We start from the raw sequence: 14,956 nt of genomic DNA, 5'->3' as shown, positions 1-14,956 counted from the left end.
GTATTCACTAAATGCATCATCCCCCCCACCCCCTCATACCTAAGCTAATTCCATGTTAGCCTGTAGCCCTCTCATCCACGGGTGCACATCGCCATTTTCAAATAAAACAATGAGTAAGAAAATGAGTAACTAATGAGCAATGAGTAAGTAATGAGTAAGAAAATATTTTTGCAACTCTAAATCATCACTCACAAAACTGGTGGTCATATTAGTTGCATGACCAAAAATGACGGATCGTGGTTAAGCACACCCTCATCTGTGCAGGGTAGAGGTAGGGCACAGCTTTGGTGTTAGATCCTGAGCAAGAAGCTGTTTCCCCTTTTGGGGTGAAACATCTGAGCAGTCAGAATCCTTGGCCCCTGTTCCTCCCTGATCAGGCTTTTTAGACATTAGGGATGTTCATAATTCAAGGGTTACATAAAGAGTGTGGTGGTTTTACTAGCTGTGAGATCCTGAGAAAGTTACTTAAACTCTCTGTGCCTCTGTTTTCCCATCTGTAAAATAAGGACAATAAAATACCTATGCCACAGGAGAGAACAAAATGGATAAATGCATGGGAAGCATCAGAACATGCCTTGCACACAGTAGGTGCTCCAGAACTGTTAGCAGCTGTTGTTATTCTTTGGCTTTTGTATCAGATAGAGGTGTGTGTAGATCCCCAGCTCTGCCACTGGCCTCAGTTTCTTATCTATGGATTGGGAGTTCTGTTAGTCCTCGTGTGGCTAATGGGAGAAGTGAGATCACGAAGCATGTGGTCCATCCTCTAGAACGTGGCAAACTCCCAGTAAGTGTTGTTGTAATCTGTGGGCTCTGCACTGCCCACCGAGACTCTCTCCATGGCTTGCCTGTCCCCTGCCTCCTGGTGTCTACTCCCCAGCTCCGTGGTACATGCCCAAAGTATGGGGCTGGTAAAATTCTCTTTATAGTTTTCACAGTGACTTCATGTCTTTAATCGTGGCTGGTCCTCACAGCAATTCTAGAAGACAGGGGATAGATTCTTAATCTCGTTTTATACTTAAGAAAACGGAGACTGAAAACAGGTTAAGTGATTTATCCAAAGTCATTCAACAAGTTAACTGGGTCTCGGGTCCAAAATTCAAGGTTCCACAAGAATAATGCACATTTATTTATTGCTTTGTAGTGAAGATAGACCTCCTCATACATAGTCCTGTCTGATCGTCACAAGTCTGTAGGGGTAGGGATTATGGTCACTCCCATTCTATAGACCCAGAGAGGTTCCACCACGTGCTCATGATTACCCAGCAAATAAATGAGGAAAGGGAGCTTTAAAGTCATGTTTTCTGGCTTCATTTCTGTATTCTTTCAACTTGACATTGTTTTTAGTCCTCCCTTCAAAAGCCAGCTTGTCTTAAAAAAAAAAAAAAAAAAAAGCAAAACCAAAGACAAAAAAACCCACAAAAAATGAAAAACAAATAATCAACCAGGGGCAGCAGCTACCCTCGGACAGTCGGGCTGCACCATAACTTTTCTGACAACAGCATGAAGCAAGATCCCCAGCAGAAAGCGTGGAACTCTCCCAGCCAGCCTTGCACGGAAGGGTGTAATTAGAGGGCTGACAGGTGTACACGCAAGGCTGCTAATGGGTCCACCTGTGAGAGGGACCTGGCGAGCACAGGTAATTTGGACAGAGTGGAGCACTCAAAGGAGATCCGAGCTTCAGGTGCCCAGACTGGCCCCCTGGGCCAGAAGCTTCCCCGGGAAACAGGAGGAAGGGCCTGGCCTGGACCCTGCTGCTGACACAGAGCTATTTGCTGTGGTGTTCGCTGCATATTATGCTAAAAGTGTGACAGATTTTACAGGCAGTCTGGGTGGGAACCATGGAAACAGGTTAGGGAAGAGGAGAAGCTGATTGCCGTTGTCGTGTTAGCGAGAGAAGGGTGAGCTGGGGGGACATGCCGTCCCTTCTCCACCCCCCTCGGCTGCCGCTCCTGGTCCTGACCCCCAGGCTGTCTGCAAGTCTGGTCCCTCTCAAGCACACAGGCAAATTGGGGAAGGGAGGCGTGAGGCAGCACGGGGCGGTGACACGTTGTGCTGGTCTTCAGGCCTGCTCTCAGGCCTGTATTCTCGTCATAATAACATGGTCTGATGTGCTGATACCTGCCGTGTGCCAGGCACAGCATGGGGTGCCTCCCCTGTGTTATTTCCGACCCTCTCAACAACTCTGTGAGATGCTACCGTTACCCTCATTGTGTGTATGAGCAATTTGGGGTCCGAGAGACCAAGGAACTTGCCCTGAGGCACACAGCTACTAACAGGTGAAGAATTTGATCTAGAATGATCTCTGAAGTTTGTGCTCTATCCATTACATCATGCTCACCTCCAAGACAACACCATTCTTCCATGCACATTTATAGGCCAAATTTTCCCAACCAATCATTCAAGAAAGAAAAAGAATCGGGGAACTCCCTTTTCAATTTGCATGATGTTACCAGAATTTTCCATAGTGGTGGTTCTGTCTTCAGAGAAGCATCAGGACGGGATTGTTATCCTTTCTGCTGGTGGGGTTGTTCTGTGGATCCAGACAAAAGGGGCTGATGCTCCATGCTATAAGCTCTCATTCTCTATGAGCCCTTACCAGTTCCTCTCTCTTTATGTGGCTTGGTGATGGGTAGTCACCATGGTTCCCGCACTCTTGGGCAGAGAGTCCATTTTTTTCTTCCAGTCAGGTGGAGGGAAAAGGCACTGGATATGTGGTCTTGGAAAGCAGTCCTTGTCACACAGGGGAGTGGGGGCTAGATAGAGGGGCTGGCCATCCAGCCTGCAAGGTGGGGCCTCGGAGGGGCCAGGCAGCTGTTGCCAACCCAGCTCCCGGGTTCATCGAGCAGGCTTTTTTTTTTTTTTTTTGAGACAGAAAGCAGGCTCGGCGTTGTCAGCACAGAGCCTGATGTGGGGCTCGAACTCACCAACTGTGAGATCATGACCTGAGCCAAAGTCAGATGCTTGACCAACTGAGCCACCCAGGCGCCCAGAGCAGTTCGTGATAGTGAAGGTAGAGGAGCCAGTGCCCGTCCTGGAGGAAACACCCAGGTCTGAGAGATCAGTGCTTTCAGTGCCCAGGAGCCTCAGGCCTCTGAAAGCCTTGAGCTTTGCTTCCAGTGACTTATCTTCTCCCTAAAGGAGAGTTGAGGTATTGTGATCCGGGCACCTGCTCAAGGGGCCCAAAATACAACAGGGAAAGGGCTTTGCAGATGGGCTGACACCTGAGGGGGTTGGGCTTGGATGCTTCTGAGCAGGGAGCTCATGGGGAGGGTATCATGGGATAGAGAGAGGGACAGAGACCTTCAAACAGGTGTTTTTTGGAGGGGTGGGAAGATGTGCCCTGGGCTCTATGGAGAGTGGTTGGGGGACCAAAGCTGTCAAGGGGGGGGGGACACTCTGATCCTCTCTTCTGAGAGCAAAGTTGAAAAAGTTTCCCCTCCTAAAACCCTCTCGAAACCCTGCGTTTCTCCTCTCTGTACTCTCTTCCCTTCCACCATACACTTCATTGAAGGAATAATCAAAATTTATTGTCCTGGTTTTTATTCCATTTGCTCTCTGGTCTATGAGAATAAGTTTCTGCTCCGCTGTTGACTCATGCTTCGGGTGGACAGTATTTACCGAGCCTTTACTATATGCCACACACACACACTGGGTGTTGGGAACACAGCCAAGCAGTTCCTGGTGTTTAGGACCTTCCTTGTATCTAGTAGGGCAGGAAGACCTTTATACAGCGACATGACTAAATGTGAGATGTGGTGTTATGAGAGTGAAGTGGCAGGTAGATGTGACCTAGCTGTTGGGTCACGATAGTGTCTTATGGTTACTTCATTGCCAAATCCTATAGATGCTTTACAGTTGTGGCATGACTATGAGATTGCCCTTGAAAGAGTCTCCATGGAGTGCTTTAAGGGGCAAAAGAGCCAGAACAGAATGGGGCACCTGAAGCCAAAGGCTCAGAGAGTTTTGTGGAGCATTTTGGGGGTCTCTCTGCCTAGCATGCCTTCTTTTCCCCTGTGATTGACTACCACCTATTGTTTATTAGAGCAATTCAAATCGGGCCTTTTTTAGTAAGGTCCTCCCAAATCATTCCACTCCCATCCCACTGACCTACTCTGTAGGCTATACCATACAGCGCTATGTACCTACACTAACTCTTAGCATATTGGGCTGCGATGTCTTCTTCGTGTCTGGATGCTTTTCACTCTTGGAAGTCAGGAGAGCAGGGAGCCAGGCAGGGTGTGGTCTGATTCATCGTCTGATGCTCCTGCCCTGCACTAACCCATGCACACACTCAGCCTCGTATTGTAGAAGGGAGGGAGGAAGGATGAATGGACAGATGGACCAGCAGATGCCTCTGAAGTCATTTGCAGACGCACCCTCATTCTGCAGAGGCAGTGAGGTATTGTTGAAGGTGCAGTGCCATGAGGATTTGGACCCGGATTTGGGGCCTGACTGAGTCACTGAGAGTTATGTCTTTGCTGTGTGTATCTTTGCGCCCACCTTTCCAATGGGTGAAACAAGAAAATTCCGTGATTCCATGTTGAAGCCTCCTTAGAAGTACTCTAAACTTCTCTCTCTTCAAGGCAGCTAAGATCATCTCTAAGCTAGAACCAGTGTTTGTTGTCAGATCCACAACTCTTTCCAGGCTGCCCGGTGTGAGGCCGGCAACTATTTGGTGTGCACGGTTTTATAAAGACAGAATGCTCCCCTTAGCTTCAGTGAAATGACTGGTTGGAGTCATTTGCTTGGATAGAAGTTTGGACAGCTGCCCAGGTCAGGAATGGTGAAAAGGAACCACTGCTTTCCTTGGTCTCTTTGCTCTCAGAAGCCAAGATAAATGCCATCCCGACCCTATGCCCACAGCTATCCCTTTTTCTTAGGAAAGGATTTGGCTCCTTCCAGCTCAGTGCCTCTGTACATAAGCTTTTGCTCTGCCTGGGAGATGCTTCTAACCCCTAAGGACCTGCCCTGGTTGTTAGACTATAATCTAAACTGACAACAGACGTTCTGGTTTTTAAAAAAAGTCCTATCATTTCCATCCTTTCCATTCAACATCTCCCCTCATTGTTCCCTCCCCCAGCCTATCATCCCCCTTCCTAAGTTGATAGTGAGTCTTATTAAGTGGTGCTGTGTCATAAAGTGTTGAGTTGTGTCAGCTGGAAATGGAACATGATTAAGTATATAAAGGAGCCCCAGCCTCGCCTGCCACAACATTATACAACAGAAACCTTGGCAGTGTGCTAACATCTTTTCTTTCTCTCTTTCCTGGGGAGCAGCGAGCCCGCCTCTCACCATGTGGGTCCAGTTGTTGGTCCTGGGCTCAAGTTGGCCAAGTGCAGAGAAGCAAGTAAGTGGGTGGAAGAGCGAGTGTCATGGAAGGTGGCTGGTGGGAGGTGATGTTTTGGGGGTTGGAATAAAATCAGGCATAGGCATGCCTGGTTAGCCACTCTGGCATAATAAGAACTTTCTTATAGGACAGGTGTCTCTTGTGGCTGACTATAGTTTAGACAAACCCATGGCTGTGGCACTTCTTTGTCTTTTTTTCTTCCCCTAAAATATTTCATCGAGCCTGGAAGAGTAGAGGGAATTTGAATAGCATGCTCCTGAGACAGCCTTGAGGTCAAATGCAGTGGCCAAAGGTGAATGGGTGCTCAGTGCCCTTGGCAACTCACTCTTCCACTCACCTTCTATGCAGACTCCACTGGAGCCTTCTGTGGGTCTTCTGTGTTCCCTCTGAAAGCGCACCGAGTCTGCAGAGCTTTCAGGACTCATCACCTAAAGCCTACCTTGCCCCTGCTCAGTCAGAAGGTGCTGAAGAGGCAGAGTAGAGATATGGCTGAGCCCTTACCAGGGCCCAGGCAGGATATCTGCTGCTGGAAAGTCTGAGCATCTCCTGTGTAATGCAGGGTCCAGGACCTGAGACCTCTTTTCCAGCTCCAGTTGTCCCTGAGCTGGCTGAATGTGGCAGAAATTGATGAGAAGTCCGTGCATGGCCCTGGGTAAGGTGGATAGAGCTGGATAAACCTACATATGGGCCTAGCAGAGCCCAGAATATCTCCTGGTGCCAGGGAGCTGAATACCCCATGATCCAACTCCCTACCTGTTTTTTTTTAATTTTTTTTAATGTTTATTTATTTTTGACACAGAGAGAGAGAGAGAGAGAGAGAGAGAGAGAGAGAGAGAGAGAGAGAGAGAGAGAGAGAGAGAGCATGAGTGGGGGAGGGGCAGAGAGAGAGGGAGACACAGAATCCAAAGCAGGCTCCAGGCTCTGAGCTGTCAGCACAGAGCCTGATGCGGGGCTCAAACTCACAGACTGTGAGATCATGACCTGAACCGGTCAGAAGTTCAGCCAGCTGAGCCACCCAGGCGCCCCCTACCTGTTTTTGATTTGATACCTTTTCTGTCTGATTGCCTTGAACCCCTCTAGTAGAACAGTGTCCTGGGTCGATGTCATGGAGAAGCTGGGAATCTGTAACCACATCACCCTGATTCTGGTGTTTTGGGCCCCAAGCACCCTGTTCTGCTTCTGGACTTTTAAGGGGCTTTACTTATGAACTCATTAAAACAGTACCCCTTGATTCGGTGTACCTCCCCTGTGTTTTACAACCATATCATCTTGCAGATGAAACAGGCCCAGAGAGCATGGTTGCCACATTGACCTGTGTTTTCCCATCGTCTTTCCCTTTTTCATTTCACACCATCTCTGCTTTGATATGGAGTTAGGGACTTTGACCCCAGCAAAGGGTCACACGTGCCCATGAATCTGGGATCTGTGACTGTCCTTCTCCGGGACGTGGGATGGCCTTGTCTCTCTGTGACCTCGAGTAGAGTTTGTGGTACCTGTGAGGCCCCGAATTCCCTCCTGAGCCTCATACCCTTATTTCCAAGATGCCTGCTGGATATCTCTGCTGCAGATGCATAACTGAATTCTCCTTTTCTTTCATTGCTCACATTTAATCAACACCAAGTGCCAGAGAGTCTACTGTCTAAATGCCTCTTAAATCAGTCACTGCCTGATTGTCTCCACAGCCACGGATTTCGCTCAGACCCCAGTGGTTTCTCTGGGGGATCATTGCCTCTTCTCTTCCAACCTGTTCTCTCTGCCTTCATCCCACCCTCTCCTTCAATCCACCGTATTGCCTCCAGGGCTGTCTTGCTCAGACACACACGTGATCATGTCACTGCCCTGCTGGAAACTTCCTCCAGGCGCTCTCCGTCATCTTTAGGGTGGTGTCCAGGGATCTTTATAATTTGGCTTCAGTCTATCCTTCTAGACTCATCTTCTGCCATTCTGGAAGGCCCTCCGCTGCCTCCCTCTGTCTGCCCCCCCTACCTGGCTAACATCACCCCACCCTTGAGACCAGGCTGAGCGCCTCCCTTCTCCATGAAGCCTCTTCCAACTCTCCCAAGTCAGGGCATCATCCTCTGTATATTGTTTGCATCTCTGTCATCATCCTCTGTATATTGTTTGCATCCAAATCATATTGATTTATAATTATTGGTCCGTCTGTAGCTCTCCCTCACTAAATAGCTGTTTGAATGTAGGAACTAAAGTCCTAACATGATGCTTAGTGTAGATTGTAGGTGCTCAACAAGCAGTGTGAATAAACGTAAGAAGTTTGCAAGATGGGAGTTGGAAGGTGTGTGTGTGTGCGCGCGTGTGTGTGTGTGTGTGTGTGAGGGCCCCTGGGGAGCTGAAAGCATCTTGGGTGAGGACAGCCTTTGTGTCCCTGCCTTGTCCCCAATGGCCACTTGTCACTGATTTTCAGGGACTCTGCTCATGAAAAAAATATTTAGTCCTGTTTTCTCTTTATCTACATAACATTAACAAATCAGGTAAAATCCTTTTCTGGCCTTAGTGTTTTTCTGTTTCTGCTTTAGAGAACTTCATCCCTGTACCTAATAGCCTGCACAAAGTGGTCCATCCCCCTTCCCTGGAGCCTTCTCTCTCCCAAACCTTTGACATTCATTGCCTCTGCTCCATCTCGTAGAGGTCTGTTCATGTCCACTGTATTAGGATTTTTGGGTATGAGTGAGGCTTGAAAACGTGGTCAGAGAGCACAGAACCTGTCTGGTTCCCGCTCGGCCACCAGTTGTGCAAGAATGCTGTTCTTTAGTTGCTGGCACTGCTGAGAGAAAAATCCATGTGTGGTTCCTGACAGTAGAAGCTCACCTCAGCTGCCCTCGGGAATATGGGCAACCATTTAGCTAGCTTTTATTTGGCCTGTGATATTTTGTCCAATCCTAATACATGGCTTTATGTGTTTAGCTTGTGTACAAAGTTTACTCTCCTAAATGGCTTATACTCTGTCTAGAGGGACGGTGAGTCCTGGACTAGAGTCTGTGAGCAGAGTGTAATATCATTCTTGTGTTTTATTAACCATAATAACCAGAAGTCTCCAGCCACTAATATATCTGCATAGAGGTTTTTCTGAATTTCCAATTATTTTAACATTCAACATAAACTGGACAGAAAATTCATTTCAGTGTAGTTGAGCTTTTTATTCTTTTTAAGCCGAGAGTAAGTCATCTGCTGTGTGAACCGTAAGTCCAGGGGCAGCAAGAGGCTGTCCTCACAGACTTCTCTCTGCCACAAGGAATAGTCTCTGGAGCCATATGGATTGAACAGATTTGGAGGAGTTTCTTTTCCATTTCCCTGCTGCCTTGCCTGTGGACAAACACCCTCAGTCCCCAACTTGGGCCCCGTGACATCTGACAAAACGTTGGAGAGCTCTACTCACCCATCCCCCCATCCCTCCCCACCGCCCTGCCCAGTGCTCTCCTCTTCCCTCAACTACAGACCTGTTAGGCCAAGTTGTTGCTGGTTCTTTAAGAATTTTATTTTTATATTTTTCTGTCTATTCCTTTAATGGGTGATAAAATTGATTGACTCTCAGGCTGTAGATGACTTCAGAATATTAGTTGGCATGGTATTGATTTTTTTCTCTGTATAAAGCTTTTCTATAAAGTAAGCACCTGACGACTTTAAGTTACAAACTTTGAGTTAAATTATGAACCTTTTAGCTTTGCATTAGAAGTGGTATCTGGAACCTGATTTGCTAGATCAAACCACATTAGTTGTGTTATGTTATTTTCTAAAAACACATTTCAGAGAAATAACTCCAATCTGTGTTGCATTTTATAGAGCAAAATAATTGAATGGCGGCTGTTTGTAATTTTAGCAATCTCTTAACCTTAATCATATTTAATGGCTTTTCTCTTCAGGCTAACAGGAGAGAGAAAAAAGGTTCCAGCTCTGTTATATAACGGCACTACAGTAACGCACCCCGGTCCTTGGCAGCCCTGTAAATTCCTCCTCTCTGAATTGTTGGTTCGGGACAATCATTCAGCAGGGAATTACTTTCTCATCTATGAAATAAATGAGATGTTAAACTAGTTTTCTGCTTCCTGTGGTACAAATGTATCAGCGTGCAGCCCCGTGCAGCGAGGAACCAAATGCCCAGGGCCTCTGATGGTGGCGGCCAGAAGCTTGAGTGGGCTCAGGGCTCTGGGATCAGTGAGTGAGAGTGTGGCCCCTGGGAAGGGAGATGGAATGACATGAGATGTGAAGGGAGGAGGGGCAGAGTGAGTCCCCGAGGTGCTTTGGGTGTGCCCCCGGAATTCAGCAGAGCCCAGGAACGCAGTTTGGGAATGTAGGTGGAGAGAAGGGGGTGCCTCGGTCCCTGGGGGTCCCTGTGCTGCCATCTGCTTTGCAGGGAGAAAAGGAAGAACTGATTGGCTGCAGGTGACACTCCTTGGGATTTCTTCTTGAAAGCTTAACACACATTTCCACTCAGGCATTTACAAACTGCATAAGACATTGGGGAAAAAATAGGAAAAGATTCTTCCCGTTTTAGGGATGGGAAAGTTGAGAACTTGGGAAGGGAAGGTGATACAGACCATTGAGTTAAGGGTGCAGCTGGGAGCACAGTCTGAGGGTCCAAGACCCTGAGTTAGAGGTGGGGGAACACTGCTGCTCCTACAAAGGCAGGGCCTCCAGCCTTGCAGCTGTCTTCTCTCCTCACACTGGGTCTTCCTCTTCATGGTGGCCACCTTCATGACCTCAGTTCCAGGCTTGGAAGACTCGATGGGATCTGATTTACTTACAGAGGCCTTCTTATAAGGCAGGCTTCCTAATGAGATGCCCCAGGTGCTACAGATTCCCTTTAGAAACAGGGTTTGGGATTCTTGGCTGGGTCCCCACCAGCCCACTTAGATAATGTGTCAGCACTCTTTTGGGGATGGGTGGGGTGGGAGATTGAGTTGTGCCCCCTGTGCATCTCATCAGCCACAAGTTGAGAGGCCTTCTGAAACCATAGCAAGAGGTGTTGTTTTGTTTGCTTTTTATTGAACACCTATTAAGTGCCTTACTTTGTGCCAGGCACCATAAGTCCATTATCTTAACTAATCATTATAGTGAGCCTATGAAGTAGTTATCATGTGCCCATTTTATAGGTGGAAATACTGAGACTCAGAGAATATGATTAACTTGCCACAGTTGACATGTAAAACAGTGATATGGTTGGAATTCAAATCCGTCACACTATGCTTAAGCATCATTTCCTTTGAGAAAACTTTCTTTTCCTTGCAGACTAGCTAGGACTCTCGTCACCACCCTTCCTGCTACTCCTTAATCACTCAGCAATTTCTGTGTTTTCTAGCCCTCTATCAGCTCCAGGAGGGTGAAAATCCTGTCTGTCTTGGTCCCACCCTTGGCAAGTCTTTGGTGAATGTTGAATGAGTGAATTCACATTGCTGTATACTAAGCCCACCTTTTTCCCAGCTCAGCTTGGAAGAGAATGGGTCTGGTAGAGAGGAAGATCCACAGCTTTGTTTGCTCCTAAGCGTCCTGGCTCCTGTGTGCCTCCACTCGATTCCAAAGCAAGATCTTCGGGTTTTCAGAAGCCCATGTCTTGGACCATGGATGCAGCTGATGCCTCATTCTCAGGCTTACTTTAGCCCGAGACCCAGCTCTGCTGAGAGAACTGCTTTCAGATTGCCAAGGCTTTGTGTGTTGTTACTAATTAGGAAATTGCCTTTGGAATTGAAATATGTTTCACAGACGAATTTACTGAACTCCTCGCCGAGGTGCGATTCTCTCATGCTTGTTGTGAGACAATCCCACTCTGCGGCGACATATGGAGATACCAGCGTTTCTGCAAATTACAAAGTCATCAGCGCTCCAAAATACTCCCAGTGTCTTGGGTGCTTGCAAATAGTTGGGCTGACCGCTGGGGAGCTCTGGGGTCTGGATCCGCCGCCGCAGAGGGGCAGCAGCTGGCTCCCACTGGTTGTTTAACGCCCTCTGCTAAGAGTTCTCTGCTTCTGACCCAGGGCTCAGCGAGAAGCCTTCTAGAAATAAATCTGGGAGCATGGTCTGTGGTTCACTTATATACTGAGAGCTGAGTTGAAAGGCACATTGTCACTGATACTTATTTAAAACAGTACCATTCTCCTCATTGACTGGGATAATATTTTTTGGCATTGTCAGAGAACAAGACTGTAATGTGTCTAATGTACCTGAAACTTTTTGGCACCATTTCTGGAAAAATCTCAGTAAGTGGGAAAATGTAGGGCCAAGATAGGCCAAGAGGTTGTACTAGGTCATGATCAGAAAGAATTTGAGAGCCATTGGCCTGAGACACAGACCCTAGGGAATGTGTAATTTCAGAAGACCTTTGTGGCCGGTACGTTCAGATCTGTGAGGACAAGCAGAGGTACAACGAGATCCATGTGACATTATTACTACCCATGCCAGTGTCATTACTGTTAGAATTGCTCTATATTCTATGTCATCTGAGTTAATCTTCCCATCAGCCCCTAATCTATGGAGTGAAACAGCCTCAGTGAAGTTAAGTAACTACCCAAGGCTACCAGCTGGTATGTGGTTGAAGCAGGTTTTGAACTTTGATCAGACTGCCTCCAAAGCCTATGCTCTTTCCATGGTGTGATGGACCTCAGGGAGCAGCCTGTGGTGGGAACATGATGAGAAGGCCCAGGAGGGGCCTGTGGATGGAAGCAGAGGTTGAGACTGTTGACTGTGGTTACCCAGTTTTTTCTGGGCCTTTCCATCCACTCCTGGCATACTTCACGGCATGCTCCCCTCCATAAATGTTGGAGTGAATGAATATATATATATATTCAATATATATATATATATATATTCACACACACACATATATATGTATATATGTGTATATATATATATGTATATATATATATATATACATATATATATATATATGATTATGAACAAAGTGGGTTAACATGAACACTGTCTTTGGAGGCCTCCCATGGGCAGGCAAAAGTAAGCCCAGGTGTTGGATGAGACACACAAATCTCACTGCCCGCTGGAGACCTGGGTGCAGACATTCAATCAGGATTCAGAGGCATCTTGCAATGACTCTTGAAGGAACAGAGGAACTCCATAGTAAGACTGGCAAGAGATCTTTCTTCCTTTTCCCTTCCCTTCCTCCACCCACCACCCTACAAAAGTCCCTGAGGGTTTTGCCTCCAACCTAGCACTAACTGAGGACACAAGGCAGGTGTAGCTAGAGTCATCTCGTTCCCCAAGAGGCAGTCCTCTCCCCCCCACCCCCACAACCAGGCATTTTCTTGGTTCCAGGGACCACTTTCTGAAGGCATGTGCCACACCCCTCCCTGTGGGTCCTGCTCTCCCACACCTCTAGAACTGGCTCTAATTGGGTGTCAGAGGCCTCACCAGCAGGTACCTGCCCTTCTGCAGCCCTCTTCATTGCCAGTACGCTCCTGGCACCTTTGTCTGGTTATCTGGAAATGTTCCTTGTGTGTGTTTGTGTGCATGTGTATGCGTGTGTGTATATTTGTGTGCAGAGCTCCTGTCTGACATCAAAAGGGAAATATTAAAAAAAAAAAACAATCATTCCTCTCCCTTCCCATCAAATATACAAATAACTTAGTTATCTGGTGAGCACGATGCCTGACTTCCCATCCCGCCCTCCACCCCCCCCACCTAACGAGCTCTTCCTGAGCTTCCTTACCACGATCCTAATTGTTTTTAAATGTCTGTGCTAACCGCTTCATACCGAGAGCATCAATCTGCATGTGGGTAACTGGGAACCACACTGCTGCTCAGGATGAAACATTTTTGCAGTAATTAAAAACATGCTTAAGAAGATTCAACCCCTCTGTTTATAAGACGAGGCTGGCAAGGGTTAGGGCCGGGCTGAGTTTCCAGTCTGTTTTGGCCCAGTGGGTTGGCAGCTGAGCCCAAGGCATCCCTTGGGGCAACAGAAGGCTGTCTGCCTGTGTAGTTACTCAGGGTAGCTCTCCGTGGCACCCTGCTTCTGAAAGTGGCCTGTAAACCCCTCCAGGGCAGGAACCGTCTTCTGTCCAGTCGCTCTCCCATCCTCCTCCCTGATGCCTGGTGTGAGGGCCGTGTGGGGTCAGCACACCATCATTGTGGCCTGCCGGACTGCCCCAAGTTGAGCTGCTTTAATATCAGACGACAGTAGACTAGCCCAACTATGCATAAAGCAGGGCCTGTGCGTTTGAAACCAGGCAGCGGGCAGAGGAGACTCTGGGATGAATGAATGATCATTTAGAGTTTCCTTGCTCTTCTCTGAGTTCCTGGAACCTCAGGAGGGGAAAGAAGTGGCTTTTTGGAGAGGTTTGTGTTACTCTATTCACCAGAGAGTCCAGTGTCCATAGGACAGAAACATGGGGAAGCGTAGGGTGTTTGGGGACGGACCGAGGAACATTATGGGGTGAGTGCTCATGGTGACACTTGAGGGCACTTTTTGCACCTGTGGAAGTTTTGATGACTGTTTGCCAGGATGGCTGGGAGAGGCAGGAAGCCTCTACTGGGGGAGAACAGAAGCATCGTGAGGTCCTCGAAGTAGGTGGTAGTGTAATGGGATTAGGTCGGGGCAGAGATGGACAGGCGACAGAGCAGGGGTGAGATACGGGATGGTAAGCGTGCTCATAAGTCCTTGAGGCAGTGAGCCCGGAGCATCTGCATCCACATTCTAGTCCCATGAGGCTGCGCTTCGGCTGGGAGTGAAGAACTCCAGCCGGGGATGCTCACACTTCTGGCCAGAAAGAGCTAGAACAGCTTCCGGAGCAGACCGTCTGGCTGGAGGAGCAGTTGGTGCCTGGCATATCCTGTTGCTCCCACCAAGAGCAAGGCCCTTGACACACTGTGGGGCCTGCAAGCCGCCCCCAGCATCAGCTCCCACCCCACCAATCTGCTCCTGGCTCCAGCTGTTGCAGCACTGCTGAGGCCAGGCTAACAGAAAGCAGGATCTGCTTGGGAAAGTTTCTTCCTCTCTGGACCCCAGGCTCAAAATTTCGCCCAGGCACAACTGTTCACCCTGCTCCTCCCCTTATCCGATGGGAGGTGTGTGTGTGTGTGTGTGTGTGTGTGTGTGTGTGTGTGTGCGCGCGCGCGCGCGCATAAAAACCTAGGTAAATTCTTAGGTTTAGCCTACCATACTCTAACGTTCTGTGGAATTCGGTTATGCACCTGTGTCCAACACAACTTGAACCTTGGTCCTTGTTTAAATTTAAGCTGTGTGAAAACACTGCAACTCCCCCACATCTTAGGCAACCAACCAGTCAATCAATCAATCAATCAATCAATCAGTCAAACAATAAATAGAATTCACAAAGAGTAGAGCTCTGAAGTCTGTCTATTGCTAGAAAGGATTCTGGTACCCCCCTCCCTGAAAAGGGAGATGAAGCTAACTCAGAGAGATGCGAATCCAGCATGACTCTTAAGCCATTTTCTTTTCACCAGCTCATTATGCATTAACCTGTAAGACAATATGTTTTAAAGAGAACCACATTCATCACCTCGGAAAAGTCATATTAACATAATTTCTGGGAAAGAACAATGGGGGAGAAATGTTAGTCATTGTTGATGGAACAGGTAAGTTTCAGTAGCATGATCTGTTGAATATTCATACGATATTGTTTT

The 14,956-nt window shown here is 47.8% G+C and overlaps 1 long non-coding RNA gene across 1 annotated transcript; it reads left to right on the top strand.

Annotated features, from left to right (window-relative positions):
• Positions 1 to 4,758: 4,758 nt before the first annotated feature.
• LOC131486832 (uncharacterized) lies at positions 4,759 to 9,398 on the top strand. Its single transcript, XR_009249472.1, has 2 exons — positions 4,759 to 5,347; positions 9,226 to 9,398. It is a non-coding gene; the product is annotated as an uncharacterized LOC131486832 (long non-coding RNA).
• The last annotated feature ends 5,558 nt before the right edge of the window (positions 9,399 to 14,956 follow it).

The sequence above is a fragment of the Neofelis nebulosa genome, chromosome 10 (assembly GCF_028018385.1).
Source record: "Neofelis nebulosa isolate mNeoNeb1 chromosome 10, mNeoNeb1.pri, whole genome shotgun sequence".
NCBI lineage: Eukaryota > Metazoa > Chordata > Mammalia > Carnivora > Felidae > Neofelis > Neofelis nebulosa.
Note: the sequence above shows the minus strand (reverse complement) of the source record. Positions and strands in the feature narration are given on the sequence as shown.